The sequence below is a fragment of the Panulirus ornatus genome, chromosome 58 (assembly GCF_036320965.1).
Source record: "Panulirus ornatus isolate Po-2019 chromosome 58, ASM3632096v1, whole genome shotgun sequence".
In the NCBI taxonomy this organism is placed as follows: Eukaryota; Metazoa; Arthropoda; class Malacostraca; order Decapoda; family Palinuridae; genus Panulirus; species Panulirus ornatus.
This window is the reverse complement of record NC_092281.1, coordinates 32,539,428-32,546,270: the sequence shown is the minus strand read 5'-3', so window position 1 is coordinate 32,546,270 and position 6,843 is coordinate 32,539,428. Positions and strand designations below refer to the sequence as shown.

Genomic DNA, 6,843 nt, shown 5'->3' with positions numbered 1-6,843 from the left:
CCGTTTGTTTTATGTCCATCTAAAGATACATACATTCAATTTTTGATGTAGATTGATTACCTATCTTAGTTTCGTCTACGGAATTCTGCATCTTCAGCTCAGCACAACATTGTGGTAATGAAGGGAAAGTCACCACATTCATAAGCCGAGTGCACGTAGCTTATCCCACCTCGTTAGAGAGAAAACTTACCTGTATTTGAATTAATGAACGGGAACAGAAAAGACAAAATTTTAATACGCATTTATTATACAACTATATATAATTTATATTATATACATTACCACATCTCCTGCACTTTCCATCACAAATTTGCTGAGGTCATAACCTTGTAGTTACCATTACCTTACAACCTTAAGGATGGTGGTCTACAACACCTCTAGATTGATGGAGAAAACGAAAAGTTTCGTTTTACTATTAAGACCACAGAAATACGGTAATTCCACTTCACTACCACTAACTACTAGTTATTTTACTTGTTGATTTTCACGGCTAAGATTTTCATCCTCTGAGCGAAGCCATACAATAATCGTCCTTATCTACTCTGAGCATTGGATAGCCTCCTGATGATCAAGATTGCTGTTTTGGTTGTCCGTTTCCTTGTTACTGCTGCGTCTCACTGCACACCTTACATGAGTGCCTTCCACAGTATTAGGGACAGCTGCTGGGCCTCACTGTAGCTACTTCTGGGACGGTTGCCAATCTTCCTCGTATTCCCTCATGACCACAGCGCCAAACCGACTCCCGCCATCAGACCGAAACGCACAAACATTTCTGACAAAATTGAGACAACCACTTTCGCGTCAGTTTTGACACCAAGTGAATTTATACGACAATTACGTTCAAGATGCTTGGTTTTTCGTTCATGGATTGAACAGAAGCAACCAACGATGGTTGCTACTGCCCAATCCATGAAGTCCCCCCCACCACGGAAAGGTAACCAAGCTTCGGGGGGGATGGGTGTTTACCCTGACGCCAACGGAGAAACTCAATATTAGTGCAGAGATCTTTTCCTCGGTAAAGAAAGTGTAGCCGGACTCCGCCCTCATGAGGTTACTGCACGACAGCAAAGATCACCCTTTGGTAGGCTGTGCTATAGGCAGCACAGCTCCGTCAAAGATCTCACTCCATAAGTGAACTTATATAGATTCTTGTCTATAAGGAACTCATCAGTTCTTCTCCAGTGAAAGCAAAAAATCATCGAGAAATTCATTTGCTTCCTCAATATCAGGATCTTGTGGCTCTGTGTGGGAGACGGGGCTGGTGGCTTGTGTGTCTGGCTGTGTCTGGAGAGCGGGGCTGGTGGTCTCTGTGACTGGCTGTGTCTGGGAAGCGGGGCTGGTGGTCTCTGTGACTTGCTGTGTCTGGGAAGCCGGGCTGGTGGTCTCTGTGACTTGCTGTGTCTGGGAAGCGGGGCTGTTGGTCTCTGTGACCGGCTGTGTCTGGAGATCAGGTGAAGTCTTGGGTATAAATTTCAATATACTGTGAGCGATATCGTCTCTCAACCGATTCCTCTCGATCTTCTCTTGCACGGCCTTCATGATACGTTTGGGCGGCTTTCTCCATTTTCTTTGCATTTCAACCGGTGATCCTGCGCCATCGAGCCACATGATACCAGAATAGTATCGTTCCTGTTTCCCAACGGGTCCAATCTTGGTGTCACACATGATGCCGAGGGAACCCAAATGGCGGCCGATGTTTACGTTGGAAGCCAAGGGCTCGTTATGTATCTTGCAGTAACTTTCATACCGTTGCTGCAGCTCTTTCCTGCTGATAAGGTACCGCTTCATAGTAATAGTCTTTCCCTTCATTTGAACGAAGGTATTCATGAAACTAACAAAGGAAGCCTTTCCTTTGTAATCCCGTTTGTAGTAACAGAAAGCCATTGAAGACGTGGACTGGGTCAGGCCGAGTTACACAGACTAACAAGATAGTTCTATATTCAATGGTCCTGTATCAGTACTGAACTCGAAATACGTCAGAACGACAATTTCAACCCAGGGCTGGAGGCCCATTTGATGATATTCTCACGTCTTGCTCAACCAAGTAACCTCGGTTAGACCTTGTTTATATTCAAATATAGTAAAGTTAATATAGTGAAGCTTGATGATTCTATTTATATGTAAGATGCAATGTAGTTTATATATATATATATATATATATATATATATATATATATATATATATATATATATATATATATATATATATATATATATATATACATATATATATATATATATATATATATATATATATATATATATATATATATATATATATATATATATATATATATATATATATATATTTTTTTTTTTTTTTTTTTTTTTTTTTTTATACTTTGTCGCTGTCTCCCGCGTTTGCGAGGTAGCGCAAGGAAACAGACGAAAGAAATGGCCCAACCCCCCCCCCCCCCCCCATACACATGTACATACACACGTCCAGACACGCAAATATACATACCTACACAGCTTTCCATGGTTTACCCCAGACGCTTCACATGCCTTGCTTCAATCCACTGACAGCACGTCAACCCCTGTATACCACATGACTCCAATTCACTCTATTTCTTGCCCTCCTTTCACCCTCCTGCATGTTCAGGCCCCGATCACACAAAATCTTTTTCACTCCATCTTTCCACCTCCAATTTGGTCTCCCTCTTCTCCTCGTTCCCTCCACCTCCGACACATATATCCTCTTGGTCAATCTCTCCTCACTCATTCTCTCCATGTGCCCAAACCATTTCAAAACACCCTCTTCTGCTCTCTCGACCACGCTCTTTTTATTTCCACACATCTCTCTTACCCTTACGTTACTTACTCGATCAAACCACCTCACACCACACATTGTCCTCAAACATCTCATTTCCAGCACATCCATCCTCCTGCGCACATCTCTATCCATAGCCCACGCCTCGCAACCATACAGCATTGTTGGAACCACTATTCCCTCAAACATACCCATTTTTGATTTCCGAGATAATGTTCTCGACTTCCACACATTTTTCAAGGCTCCCAAAATTTTCGCCCCCTCCCCCACCCTATGATCCACTTCCGCTTCCATGGTTCCATCCGCTGACAGATCCACTCCCAGATATCTAAAACACTTCACTTCCTCCAGTTTTTCTCCATTCAAACTCACCTCCCAATTGACTTGACCCTCACCCCTACTGTACCTAATAACCTTGCTCTTATTCACATTTACTCTCAACTTTCTTCTTCCACACACTTTACCAAACTCAGTCACCAGCTTCTGCAGTTTCTCACATGAATCAGCCACCAGCGCTGTATCATCAGCGAACAACAATTGACTCACTTCCCAAGCTCTCTCATCCCCAACAGACTTCATACTTGCCCCTCTTTCCAGGACTCTTGCATTTACCTCCTTTACAACCCCATCCATAAACAAATTAAACAACCATGGAGACATCACACACCCCTGCCGCAAACCTACATTCACTGAGAACCAATCACTTTCCTCTCTTCCTACACGTACACATGCCTTACATCCTCGATAAAAACTTTTCACTGCTTCTAACAACTTGCCTCCCACACCATATATTCTTAATACCTTCCACAGAGCATCTCTATCAACTCTATCATATGCCTTCTCCAGATCCATAAATGCTACATACAAATCCATTTGCTTTTCTAAGTATTTCTCACATACATTCTTCAAAGCAAACACCTGATCCACACATATATATATATATATATATATATATTTTCAATAATGGGTGGATCTTGGCTCCTAAGGTGATTTTGTTGTTGGAGTGGGACCTCCAGCGATTCTGTCCACCTTTTCCCTTTCTAGACATGTTGTGGTGCATTGGGTAGTGTGGCAACCTTCGTCTTCATCTTTTTGGATGCAGGCTTGCAAACCTCGTGGAGTAGTTGTGGGGTTTCCTTCTTTGCTGCACCCGACATAGCCATCTGGGCGTAGCTATCTACCCGGGCTGGTGGGTCAGCCAGCATAGCTACACGCTCACTCGGTACCTGGGCTGGTGGACGAGCAGCCTTCCTTTCTTCCATGGCTACAGTCTGCCTAACGATCTGGGGTTGTGGAGCAGCCATCCTTACTACCACCCAGGTTGGTTGGGCAGCCTTCTTTCGTTTCTTTGCTACACCCTTCTGGTTGGGCTGGTTGGGCAACCTTCTTTTTCCTCTTCTTCCATACAACCTGCCAACCGAATTCGTCTGCTGGTGGGTCCGTTTCTTTCATGGATACAACCTCTGTAGCCACTTGGGCTGGCCGGTCAACCTTCGGTTGTAGGTAAAAGTATATATATAGAATAATGTGGTTATCATCAGCAGCCAGAGGCCATTCCTCCCTCCTTGCCTGCAGAGTTCTTGATTTTCTGGAAAGTTCTACGAGATTCTGGTAAGATAAATACCATTGAGAGGACGTTGTTAGGGGACAGTCAGGTTCAGTTTAGAGTTGGTTGTGGGATGGTTCTTTTACTGTGTCGTATCAGCCAGATGGGTATTTCTTTTCACAGTTTTCGTTAAAGTTTGTTTTCTAGAGGCATAATCTAGAACACTATTTTCCATATGTTTATCATTTTTCTTGTTATAGTTTCATTATCATCTTTAGTTTTGTTATTGTTGATGTTCAAATATTTCATGCTATGTTCGTGATTGCCGTGGAAGCGTCTGACATCTTGCTAGAAGACTTTCTGGTCACAATATTTCTGCACTGGGGAGTTGATCGTATTCTTTTATTGCAGGTTTTGTTATTATCTTGCTTTACATTAAGGTCTACTGGAGGTTTTCCCAATGTTGGTAGAACATATGTCCAGCAACAGGAGATGGCGTAAGATACAGTATTGATGAAACTTATCTATCTATATACCTATCTAAATATCGCTCTATCTATCTATCAATCTAACTATCTATCTACCTATTTATCTATCTATCTTTATCTGAAAGTCAACAATAATAGAATCATAGATATATGAAGTATAACAACGTCCTCTCAATGGCAATTATCTCACCAGAATCTTCTAGAACCTTCCAGAAAACTATGAACTCTGCAGGCAAGGAGGGAGGAATGGTCTCTGGCTATTGATAAAACCATATTATTCCATACATATGTTTATATATACATATTTATGTATATATATTAATGTATATATAACGTACAGAATAATGTGGCCATCATCAGTATCGAAGAAAACTGAAAAGATGAGGTCCCACCGAGATTCGAACTCGGATTGCTGGATCCAAAGTCCAGAGTGCTAACCCTTACACCATGGGACCTGATAAGAAAAGATGTGATTTCATCTAAATGTTTTACATATAATCAACCAGAGGCCATTCCTCCCTCCCTGCCTGCAGGGTTCAAGGTTTTCTAGAAGGTTCTCGAGGATTCTGGGTAGGAGCTGCCATTGAGAGGACGTAGTTATACGTATCATTAATGATATTGTTGTTGACTTTCTGATTTAGATAGATAGATAGATAGATAGTAGATAGATAGATAGGTAAAAAACAGATATTGGATAGATCGATAGATACGTAAGGCTGTATATGTCAATTTTCACAGAAATCATTGATATCTGCGTTATTCTGCAAGAAATACATGTACATGGATGTAGTGATGATATGGGTTAGGTATAAGACCAGTCGTGTTGAGATTGTAGTGAATGTGACCATTGACTTCAACCTTAATAGTGTAGTGAAGATAAAGTTGTAGTGAAGATAAATCTTGAAGTGACTCATAAGGTTGTTGTGAGTACAAGGATGCATCGTAAATGAGTACTTCCTACCTGAAAGTCAACAATTACAAAATTGATCAAGTATAACAACATCCTCGGACAACCAACTACAAACACCAACCATAGAGTGAACCTGACTGTCACCTAACGACGACCTCTCAAAGGTAATGATCTTACCAGAATCTTCGAGAACCTTCTAGAAAACCTTGAACCCTGCAGGCAGGGAGGGAGGAATGGCCTCTGGTTGATTATATGTAAAACATTTAGATGAAATCACATCTTTTCTTATCAGGTCCCATGGTGTAAGGGTTAGCACTCTGGACTTTGGATCCAGCAATCCGAGTTCGAATCTCAGTGGGACCTTATCTTTTCAGTTTTCTTAGAAACTGATGATGGAACTGAGCCATATAGTTGACCTTCGATGGACATATATTTCTTACGGCCCACCATTTTATTTAAGTATGAAGATCTCACGGCAGAGAGGAAACGTGTGATATTCAAAATCAAAAGCCGCAATTGCCCGCCCTCATGGTAATGGTCGACATGTTTGCAGACAGATGACACAGACATGTGAGAAGTTAGACAAATATGGACGTTCCTGGTTGCTGTATAGCCTAGGTTTATTATCACTTGTAATGAAGGAGAAATGTTGCACATTATTCCACACCTTTTTATTTAGGCTAGGTTAGGCTAGGATGAATAGGGTCCATAACGTAACAGAGCTGGGAAATGCATCATATCGGATCTGTATTTGTGCAAAATGGCGCAAGTTTGTGGAAGTGATTGACGCAATGCCGGAGAGAATCCACCTCCACCAGAAATAATGTCTCAGACCATACAATATCTGCTGTTGGACGAGCAGGGGACATTAGACCAATATATTCCTGTAGTTTACTGCTCTTCCCAAACACGCAGCAAGACATTCGTAAAAGCGTTAAACTGAACTTTTTCATCGGTTTTCATATCTTTAATTACTCTAACCAGTTCCAACAGATGGAAAAAATCATTTGAGAAATCAGAAATTATTTGCCTATAAAAAGTATTTTGATCGATCGTACCAAATATTCAATTATTTCTGTACCCGACAAAATATTCAGTCACTCCTATATCCGACATTTTTCCTGCTGGC

General features: G+C 41.4%; 1 non-coding gene across 1 annotated transcript; it reads right to left on the bottom strand.

Moving 5' to 3' along the window:
• Window positions 1-5,187: 5,187 nt before the first annotated feature.
• TRNAQ-UUG (transfer RNA glutamine (anticodon UUG)) lies at window positions 5,188-5,259 on the bottom strand. Its single transcript has one exon. It is a non-coding gene; the product is annotated as a tRNA-Gln (tRNA).
• Between the last annotated feature and the right edge of the window lie 1,584 nt (window positions 5,260-6,843).